Genomic DNA, 11445 nt, shown 5'->3' with positions numbered 1-11445 from the left:
GGCTCTTCCTCACTCGCGTCTGACAGACGCGAGTAGAGGAGAGCCGATTGGCGGCTCTCCTGGCAGGGGGGGGTCTGCGCTGATTGTTTATCAGCGCAGCCCCCTCTCAGATCACCACACTGGACCACCAGGGATCGCCACTAGGACCACCAGGGAATGGGGAACATGTGGATGGCCAGGTATGTACCCCATGGCCATCCACATGTGCCCAATCTGTGCCAATCAGTGCCCACAAATGGGCACCATTATGTCCAAGATCTGCCCAGCAATGCCCCCAATGTTTTATCAGTGCCACCTGTCATTGCCCATCGGTGCCACCTGTCAGTGCCCATCGGTGCCCATCAGTGGCAATCTGTGCCCATCAGTGCCAACCTATCAGTGCCACCCATATGTACCCAATGCCGCCTACAAGTGCCCATCAATGCCGCCTACAAGTGCCCATCATCGGTGCCCCTCAGTGCCGCCGTATCAGTGCCCATCATTGAAGGAGAAAACGTACTTATTTACAAAAAATTTTTAACGGAAACAAAGAAAAACTTGTTTTTTTCGAAAATTTTCGGCCTTTTTTTATTTGTTGCGCAAAAAATAAAAACCGGCAGAGGTGATCAAATACCACCAAAATAAAGCTCTATTTGTGGGAACAAAATGATAAAAAATTTGTTTGGGTACAGTGTTGTATGACCACGCAATTGTCATTCAAATTGCGACAGCTCTGAAAGCTGAAAATTGGCCTGGGTGGGAAGGTGTCTAAGTGCCTGGTATTGAAGTGGTCAAGCTGGTCCCAAAGGCTAATCTTTTGGCAGTGGTTATGCATGGCGCTGTGCCCAGTGTTCATCGTTGCATGATAAGAAGTTTCCACAGTATCCTGATAATTATTTTGCATAGTTCAGGGAAAGCCAGCTCACTACATTTTTCCCCAAAACGAAAGGAGCATTCAGTGGGGCCCTTACACATGATCGAAAATCAGACGACAGACCATCCGTTTTTTTTTTTTTTTTTTGTGCATGTTAGTCGCATATCAAAAATGAGAGTTTACTAAAGTTCCGAAAATTCTTGTATGACAGAAAAAAAAAAAAAAAAAATTCGGGAAATGATGTCATGTGTTGTAGTGCATTTCTATTTTCGACAACTGTTACTGATTAAACGAAAATTGTACGATCTGGTATCATATGAGAAAATTTTTCGCTCTTGTCCCATCGGATAATATCAGATTACTGTCATGATCTCTCAAAAGCTCTGTACTAATGATCTGATTATCATACGATCGGGTCGAAAGCAATTATATTTCATCCAATTTTCAGATCGTGTGTACGGGCCATAAGGCTCGGTTCACACTGTCACGACTTGGAATTCGACCTGTGAGACCCCAATTCGCATGACATATGAAATCCCATGTTAGCCATTGAGAGCTGTCCTAACCACATGCCGACTGCCCGTCGGCAGTATGGCTCCCCTGCGTGGATTGCAGTAGCTGTATGGCGGCCGCTTTAAGGGGTATAGGGGCACACACCCACCGCGTCACTGAGAAGCCGATGCTCGTGCTGGCAGCCGCGATGTTCGCTGGGCACCCGTGATCGCTCATAACAGAGCAGGAACGTGGATCTGTGTGTTTAAATACACAAATCCACGTCCTGTCAGGGGAGAGGAGACAGATCGTATGTTCCTAGTATATAGGAACACCAATTGGTCTCCTCCTCCAGTCAGTACCACCCCCCCGTTAGAACACAGTGAGGGAACACATTTAACTACTTGATCGTCCCCTAATGTTAACCCCTTCCCTGCCAGTGACATTTATACAGTAATCAGTGGCTATTTATAGCACTGGTCGCTGTGTAAATGTCAATGGTTTCAAAAAAGTGTCAAAAGTGGCCGATCTGTCCGCCGCAATGTCGCAGTCCTGATAAAAATCACAGCAATTACTAGTAAAAAAAAAAAATAAATAATAAAAATGCCATAAATCAATAACCTATTTTGTAGGTGCTATAAATTTTACGCAAACCAATCAATATACGCTTAATGCGATTTTTTTTTTTTTTTACCAAAAATGGGTAAAAGATTACATATCGGCCTAAACATTTTTTAACCACTTCCGGACCGCCCACCGGCATTATACGTGGGTACTTTGAAGAGGAATATGGTTGTTATGGCAGCAGCTAGCTGCCATAACCCCCACTTCAGCGGGCGGTTCTGCTTCAAGATAAAAGTGGTCCCTGCGGCGGATTCGCCACAAGATCACTTTTATCGGCTGCCCCCCTCCCGCAGCGCTCCGGCGCCGCCAACCAGAGCCGTCGGCAGCGCCGGAGGCGATCGGATCCTTTCTCCTCTGTGGCATGGAGACGAGTGAGGGGAAGTGAGGGGCGGATGGCACCCACCCGTCTCCATATCATTGCAGGGCGGAAGCAACTTTTTATTTTTTATTGCATTTTAGTGTAAATATGAGATCTAAGGTCTTTTTGACCCCAGATCTCATATTTATGAGGTGCGGTCATGCTTTTTGTTCTACATTGTTTACATTCCTTGTAATAGTAATAAAAGTGACAATTTTTTTTTAAAAAAGAACAGTGTAAAAATAAAAAAGGTAAAAAAATATATATATATATATATATATATATATATATATATATATATATATATATATATATATATATATATATATATATATATATATATATATATATATATATATATATATATATATATATATATATATATATATTTATATATATATATATATATATATATATATATATATATATATATATATATTTTTTTTTTTAAACGCGCCCCATCCCCATCGAGCTTGCGTGCAGAAACGAATGCATGCGTAAATAGCACCCGCGTATGAAAATGTCCTCTGTAACTCAAAACATGCAACCTGTAGAATTTTTTAAATGTCACCTATGGCGATTTTTAAGGGTAAAAGTTTGTCGCCATTCCACGAGCGGGTGCAATTTTGAAGCATAACATGTTGGGTATCAATTTACTTGGCGTAACATTATCTTTCACAATATAGAAAAAAATTGGGCTAACTTTACTGTTTTATTTTTTAATTCAAAAAAGTGAATTTTTCTCAAAAAAAGTTCGCTTGTAAGACCGCTGCACAAATACAGTGTGACAGAAAGTATTGCAATGACCACCATTTTATTCTCTAGGGTGTTAGAAAAAAAAAAAAATATATAATGTTTGGGGGTTCTAAGTAATTTTCTAGAAAAAAAAAAAAAAAAAAAAAAAAAAAAAGTTTTTAACTTATAAACAACAAATTTCAGAAAGAGGCTCGGTCCTTAAGTGGTTAAAAATTTTGATATTATAGCAAAAAGTAAAAAATTGTCACTTTTTTTGTTTATAGCGCAAAAAAATAAATAATGATCATATGCCACCAAAAATAAGCTCTATTTGTGGGGAAAAAAGGACATAAATGTTGTTTGAGTACAACGTCGCACAACCGCGCAATTGTCATTTAAAGCAACGCAGTGATGTATCGCAAAAAATGGCCCGGCCAGGAAGGGGGTAAATTCTTCCAGGGCTGAAGTGGTTAATTAGCATCACTGAAGTCGCTCTGACTTTAGAAAAGGTTCCTGTACTACTTCAAGGTGACTGCTATCTGACTTGTGCCTCAAAGTAAGTACTCAAGTCGCCAGGAAGTCTGCTAGCAAAGTCTCACCTTAAGTCGCGCGTCTTTCAGGTCGCGACAGTGTGAACCGAGACTAATGCCACGTACACACAAGCGGACTTTCCATTGGAAAAAACTTGGATGATTTTTCCGACGGAATTCCGCTCAAGCTTGCCTTGCATACACACGGTCACACAAAAGTTCTCTGAACTTTCGACCGTCAAGAACGCGGTGACGTACAACACTACGACAAGCCGAGAAAATGAAGTTCAATGCTTCTGAGCATGCATCGAATTGTTTCCGAGCATGCATAGGAATTTTGAGCGTCGGAATTTGTACAGACAATCGGAATTTCCGATCGGAACTTTTTCCGACTGAAAAATTGAGAACCTGCTGGCAATCTTTTGCTGGCGGGAATTCTGCCAGCAAAAGTCCGATGGAGTATACACACAGTCGCATTTTCTGACCAAAAGCACTCATCGGTCTTTTGCTGGCCGAATTTCCGATCGTGTGTACGCGGCATAAGAGAAAAATGTGACATATCTGTAACTATGAATTATACAAATACAACATCAGCAATTATGATTAATTACTGTTTATGCAATTGACAAAAGCTGGTCTTCTCCCAGTCTATTATATTAGAATCTGTATCCCACCTCCTCCTTTGCACTTCTCATTCTCTAACTATCAACAGTGGGACCAAAGCAGTGTGCCAGATGGGGATGTCCTGTAATAAAACGCACAATACAAAACGCTTACACGGGAGCATATTTCCTGCAGGAATATAACACTCTCAGTTCTGCAGAGCTCTTATGTAAACTCTCACGGTCAAGACCTATCAAAGGAGCGACTGAACGAAAGGAGAAGAGTCGTGGTAAGTAAAGATTCTGAGATTATTCTGAATTTATGGAGTTGTCATATTATAGACTGTACATAATATACTGACAGATTTATCAGTATCTAGTGTTGTATGACAATGGGGGATTTGTCAGTTATGTTGCAAACACATTTTTCAGCAAAAATCAAGTCTGCCTTTTATTGAAGTTATGCAGTATTTTATAACGTTTTGCAGTCTTTGCAACTGTATTTTAGGATCTGATTTATTGTTACAGCTGCTACTTTTTTTTTCCACTCAAAAATGGAAACACTTAAGGTGCCCCATGACTGGGGTTGAGACGTATAGAACAATCATTATGTAATACCGTTGTTGTATGCAATTGCACCAGCTTAGCATGTTCATTTATGGTCTATTCCTAGTGGTGAATGTATCTCTAGGTATATCCTAGGAGATATTTGGTTATTCCTCCAAAGATTTATTGGCATATGTAGTGGTTGGACTGAGTGTTGATCTCTTTTTGCCAAAGGGTACCTTAACCACCTTCGTAAGATTCCCACCCCTGTCCCCCCCTTCATGAGCAGGCTTTTTTTTGCGATACTTTACCTGACAATTGCGTGGTCGTGTGACGGTGTACCCAAATAATTTCATCCCCCCCCCACAAATAGAGCTTTCTTTTGGTGGTATTTGATCACCTCGAGCTTTATTTTTGGCACTATAAACAAGAAAACAGATCGTTTTGAAAAAACAAAAAAAAAACAAAAAAAAACAATATTTTATTTTCTGCTATAAAATATACCCAATGAAAAAATTAAAACAAAATCTAATTTCTTCATCAATTTAGGCCAATATTTATTCTGCTACATATTTTTGGTAAAAAAAATCCCAATAAGCGTATACTGATTTGTTTGCGCAAAAGTTATAGCATCTAGAAACTATGAGATATATTAATTTATTTATTTTATATTATTTCTTTACTAGGAATGGTGACTGGGGACTTTTAGCAGGGCTGTAATATTGCGGCAGACAAATCAGACACCTAACTGACACTTGACACTTTTTGTGGACCAGTGACACTAATACAATGATCAATGCTAAAAAAAAAAAAATGCACTGTCACTGTACTAATGTCACTGGCTAGGAAGAGGTTAACATTGGGGGTGATCAAAGGGTTAACTGTGTGCCTAGGTTGTGCTTACTCACTGTGGGGGAGGTAAAGATCCGTGTTCCTGCTTTGCAGAAACACAGGATCAATACCTTCCCTTCTGACAGAACGACAATCTGACTTGTTTACATAGGCAGATTGTCATTCTGCCTGTGTAATCAGCGTGTGCCGGCAGACATTGAGTCTGCGGTGCTCACCACTGGGCTCCCGCTGTGTGTGATCACAGCATGAGCGGGTCGCACACCCCAGACCTGCAAGTGTCAGATCACATACTAGGTACATGATCTGGTGCAGAGCAGCCACCCTGCCACAGTAAAGGTATGGTGGGCAGTCCGCAAGAGGTTAAAGCAGACCTTTAACCGAAAAAAAAATAAAATAAATAATGTTACCTTCATAATCTTCTGTCACCCCAGCCTGTTACATCATCGCATTATTTTTTTTGGGGGGGGGTTTATAAATGTATTATCTGGTTAAGTGGAAAGCAACAGATAACAGGAGCAACCTTTACAAAACACCAGCCCTTGGTATGAGGTCTAGGATATATCAGTGCCAACTACTTGCTCAAGAGTTCCAGATAGTATGGAATAGGGATGAGCCGTACACCCCCCGGTTCGCATCCAGAACACGTGAACGGACTGAAAGTTTGCGCAAACTTATGAACACCGTTAAAGTCTATGGGACTCGAACGTGAGAAATCAAAAGTGCAAATTTTAAAGGCTAATATGGAAGTTATTGCCCAAAAAAGGGTTTGGGGACCCGGGTCCTGCCCCAGGGGACATGTATCAATGCAAAAAAAAAGTTTTAAAAACGGACGTTTTTTCAGGAGCAGTGATTTTAATGATGCTTAAAGTGAAAAAATAAAAGTGAAATATTCCTTTAAATATCGTACCTGGGGGGGGGGGGGGGGGTGTGTCTATAGTATGTCTGTAAAGTGGCACATGTTTACGGTGTTTAGAACAGTCCCTGCACAAAATGACATTTCTAAAGGAATAAAAGTCATTTAAAACTGCTTGTGGCTGTAATGTAATGTCGGGTCCTGGCAATATGGATTAAAATTATTGAGAAAAAAAACTGCATGGGTACACCCCAGTCCATTACCAGGTCCTTTGGGTCTTGTATGGATATTAAGGGGAACCCCGCACCCAAATTAAAAATAGAGGCGTGGGGCCCCCAGGCCCTATATACTCTGAACACCAGTATACAGGCGGTCCCAAGAAAGACAGGGACTGTAGGTTTGTTCTTAAGTTGAATCTGTTTTTAATAGGTACATTTTAGTAAGCGTAGCTCCAGCCAAAAAATCTATTTTTAAGCTTTTTGGAAAACACAGGGAAGGGTTATCATCCCTGTAACATTTACAAGTGAGATTTCCTCTCACTTCTTGTTGTCTCCCTCCGTTTGTAAGTAGGAGTCGTTTGTAAGTCGGATGTTTGAAAGTAGGGGCCTGACCTATATACTCTGCAGAAATTTGGGCCTTACACTGTAAGCCCTCACAGCTACTCTTGGTGGGCGCTGGAACGGGCCCTGCTGTGAAATATTAGATCAAAAATTGTAATTACACGCCCCTGTTGAACAGGGGAAGAAAAATTGGGCTTTAGGCACTGGTGCCACAACACTGCAACCCCTCACAGATACTTTAGTTTAGCGCAGGAACAAGCCCTGCTGCAAAATATTACAGCAAAAATTGTAGTTACACGCCCCTATTGAACAGGGGCAGAAAAATTGGGCCTTAGCCACTGGTGGTGGTGCCCAGAACCAAAAATGTTCTTACAAGCTATCAACATGAACATTGAGGAGGAATAGGATAGTCACTCAGCATCAGCATAGGCAAGGGATCTCACATTCATAAAAAAAAAATTAGTCGGTTACATCAGCATCAGGTGCTTGGCAGCTGGTGATCCAAGACTGATTCATTTTTATGAAGGTGAGCCGATCAACAGAGTCGGTGGACAGGCGCACTCTGATCGGTTACAAAGCCTCCCGCAGCACTGAATGTGCATTCCGAAAGAACACTGGATGCAGGACAGGCCAGTAGCTCAATTGCATACTGTGCAAGCTGTGGCCAGTGATCCATCCTCAAGACCCAGTAACCCAGAGGATTTTCGGTTGGAAAGGTCTCCAAGTCTGATCTTGCCACTAGGTATTCCTGCACCATGTAAATCAGATGCTGGCAATCAGACCTTGGAGCTGTGGACTAAAATTGTCTGAACGCATCTGTCAGACGGCCACCTTCTCCACCGCTCCTTCTGTGACTGACTGAAGGCTCAGCAACACGTTGTCCAGGACTAGGAATTTGTAACCTCCCAGGCTCTGGAAACGCGTTGCACAAACCTTTCTGCAAGGCCTCCTGAAGATGTTTCATCCTCTGCAATGGCTGGATAAGTTTTGCAACCTTACCCTTGTAACATGGATCAAGGAGGGTTGCCAGCCAGTACTGATCCCTCTCCTTGATACCATGAATCCGAGGTCCTTTCACAGGCTTTGCAGGATCAGGGAGGCCATGCAGCGTAGGTTTCCTGAGACACTGGGTCCGGAGTCCTCTGGGTCACTAAGGACGACCTGATCCCCAGCCACGTACAAGTCCATGGGTTTCTGGGGACTGTAAACGATCCCTTGAAGAAGACTTCTGCTGATGCTAAGTGTTAGGCTCCACCTCCATGCTGACACAATCCTCCTCCTCTTCATCTTCCTGTGTGATCGGCGGGCCCACAGGAACACTGTCTGGATAAAGGGGGCCTTGAGAGGTAAAGAAGTCCTCCTCTTCCTCCCTCTGTTCTGCTTCAAGTGACCTGTCCATTATTCCACGCAGCGTGTGCTCCAACAGGTAGACAAGAGGGACAGTATCACTGATGCATGCACTGTCACTGCTCACCATCCTCGTGGCCTCCTCAAATGGTGACAGGACAGTGTATGCATCCTTGATCAAAAGCCAAGCTCCCCTGACCCTGTCCTGGTGCCAAAGTCGCACAGGTACTCATTGATGGCCTTCTGCTGCGTGTGCAGCCGCTGCAGCAAGGCCAACATTGAGTTCCATCTGGTGGGCATGTCACAGATTAGGCGGTTCTTGGGCAGGTTGTATTCCTTTTGAAAGTTAGCCAGCCGAGCGCTGGCATTATATGACTGGCAGAAATGCACACAGACTTTCCTGGCCTGCCTCAGGAGATCCTGTAAGCCCGGGTACCTGCACAAGAACTGCTGCACCACCAAATTAAGGATGTGAGCCAAACAGGGAACATGGGTGAAGTGTCCCTGTCGGAGGGCAGAGAGGAGGTTGGTGCCATTGTCGCAAACCACCATTGCTGCCTGAAGCTGGCGTGGCGTCAACCACCTCTGAGCCTGCCCCCCCTTTCAAATTTACACTCTGTAGCTCTGCACTCAGCCAATATGCAGACTCTGTGTCCACTTTAACCCCATTTTCATAGTGACAGGGACTCACTATTACATATCCCCCCCCCCTTTGTTTCGATCCGGAGGGAGGAACACCAGCACCCGTCATGATTGGGACACCTCTGTGCTGGCTGTCAGCCACGTAGGCCCAACCTTTTTTTCGGGTGCGCTTCCAGGTACGTCCCACCCTGGATCTTAACAGGGTCCTACATTTCCCTATACTCAGCCTACTCCCTCTGTCCTTGGGGTTCCTGAGCTCACATTTCTTTTCTGTTGGCCCCCTGCCTTTCCTGCTACTTCCTTCCAACTCAGTTTCCTGATTCTGTAGAGAACCTCCTCCAGACACTACGCCTGATGAGTAACCACCTTTTCCCTCACTGGTACCCGTTTTCCCCATCACAATAAGTCTCTTGGGTTTACCAACTCTTTTGCCTCCACGCTTCAATTTTCCTGGTTTTCCAAAACCTCTCTCAGCATTACTGTTCTGAGACTGTAGGGGGCCTATTTCTATGGTGTTAATAACGGGACCCCTCCTCTTATTTCTGGTACCTGACTCAGCAGTCACTAATTGTTTACCAGGTTTACCTGTACCTTTGGACACCACATTATAATGTACCATTAACACATTACTTGGTTCATCATTGACAGACATTTTCAAACCAACATTACACCTCGCAATGTCGCACGTCACCAATGCCTTTTTTTCAGCATTTGCTAGGGCAGAGTCTGCAGAGGGCACACATACTGGAGGGCCGCCATCACCCACGGGAACCTCACAGGATGTCACCTCCCCTGGGTTCACCCACTCTGCAGACAGCTGTCCTACCACTTGACCTTTAATACCACCTGGATTTCTATCCAAAACCGGAACAGGCGAGCTCTCGTCTGATCCTCGTACCAACCTTATTGCACTTTTTACCCATTTCCCTGTCTCAGGGACCATATCAGGTTTGTCACATAAACCTATTATTGGACTGGTGACCCCAGTCTCTTTAACCACCTCTGTCTGAGCCCCAGTCAGGATTTCTGCTGTTTTCTGGTCCATGCTTGGCCCTTCCATCTCACGTGGTTTGTCCACTGGTGCAGTATACGCGCCCTTCACCGACAACTGACCAGCACCACCCTGGACCATAGCTGCAGAAATGCTTCCCATCGGGCTGTTAGGAGGTGAAACCTCAGACATTTTGGACTCATTTTTAGTTTCTCCAAAGCATCTCCCATATACCATTTTTTCAGGAATTAACCCAGCAGCACACCCAGAAGCAACTTTTAACAAGAGTAATACATTCAAGAATAAACCATTCCTGTCTTGTTCTCCTTTGTTCTGTACAGCCTGCCATTTAGTGCTCCACAGTACCAGGCCGTCTGACTGTAAAGGAGCCACCCCAATATAGATTGGCTGTACATCCCAAAGTTTAAGCATCTCCTTTAATGCTTTGGTTACAGACCAGACCCTTAATCCCAGACCCAAGTCCTTTCTGGGGACTTTCATTACATTGGGAATGCAGACAGACTCATTTGCTGAGACTTGAGAAGTTGCAATTGTCAAACAAACATCCTCCCAGCTGGAGGTAACCACAGCCTGGTGCTCACCCAGAGCGCTGCCAGGTGCTGGACTCAAACCCAACTTCTCAGGCTCAGCATCAGTGAACTGCTCCAGAACATTACCAATGACAACGTCACTTTGACACTCCATGTCAACCTCAGTTTTGTGGGTCACGAACAATGTCTCTGCTGTGCGCTCACCCTTATTTGGTTCATCCTGCTCATGAGGGTTAACCCCTGCAGCAGCCACTGCGCCCTCAGGTACAAGCTGTTCTGCAGTCCCTCCTGCTGGCACAGCAGAACCAGTGTCCACCTTATTTTTGTGCATAAAAACCTTATTTATCAGGGAGATAAGATTTTTACCCCAACTATCCCAATCTATTGTATGTGCACTCCCTTCAGCGGTACTCCTCAGCACTGGTCCATCCGCCCAAGGAGACACATAAGAACAGACTGGCCTAGCTGCAGATTCATTACCCAAATTACAAATCATGTCAGATTGTGGTAACACAGGTTTTAACACCGCAGGTTGCAATACCCCATATTCACCACCTTGCTCGGCTGGTGCGTCATAAACCTCACACACCTTTGCATTTTTCACAGGTTGTGTTAACCCACCATTTACCTGCACATTTTTAGTACTAGCAGTTTGCACTAACACATTACCATTACACGGTACAGTTCCACACTGTCCCACCAGAGTGACATCGCAGTTGTCCAGGGCAACCTCTGGCTCCAATAAATGAAGTTCCCTGGAGATGTCTAGGGACAACTGTGCTGTCTTACCACCAGTTGCTATGGGCAATGGCCCATTTTTGATTACAGCTTTTGCTCTGCAAGAACCTGGGGGTTTCCCAACAGCAATACATTTTCCATAATCATCAACATGGACAGCATTTGTACCTC

At 43.9% G+C, this 11445-nt stretch overlaps 1 protein-coding gene across 2 annotated transcripts in view; it reads left to right on the top strand.

The window, feature by feature from the left end:
- The first annotated feature begins 4189 nt into the window (after window positions 1-4189).
- The window catches only part of LTC4S (leukotriene C4 synthase), a 305490-nt gene continuing 298234 nt past the window's right edge, over window positions 4190-11445 (top strand). The window contains exon 1 of one of the 2 annotated variants that reach the window (XM_073621049.1): window positions 4190-4484. The gene's annotated coding sequence lies outside the window, so the exon portion shown is untranslated. The remainder of the gene's footprint in view (window positions 4485-11445) is intronic. The other variant, XM_073621048.1, reaches the window with a different exon arrangement.

Source organism: Aquarana catesbeiana, linkage group LG03 (assembly GCF_042186555.1).
Source record: "Aquarana catesbeiana isolate 2022-GZ linkage group LG03, ASM4218655v1, whole genome shotgun sequence".
NCBI classification, from domain to species: domain Eukaryota; kingdom Metazoa; phylum Chordata; class Amphibia; order Anura; family Ranidae; genus Aquarana; species Aquarana catesbeiana.
Note: the sequence above shows the minus strand (reverse complement) of the source record. Positions and strands in the feature narration are given on the sequence as shown.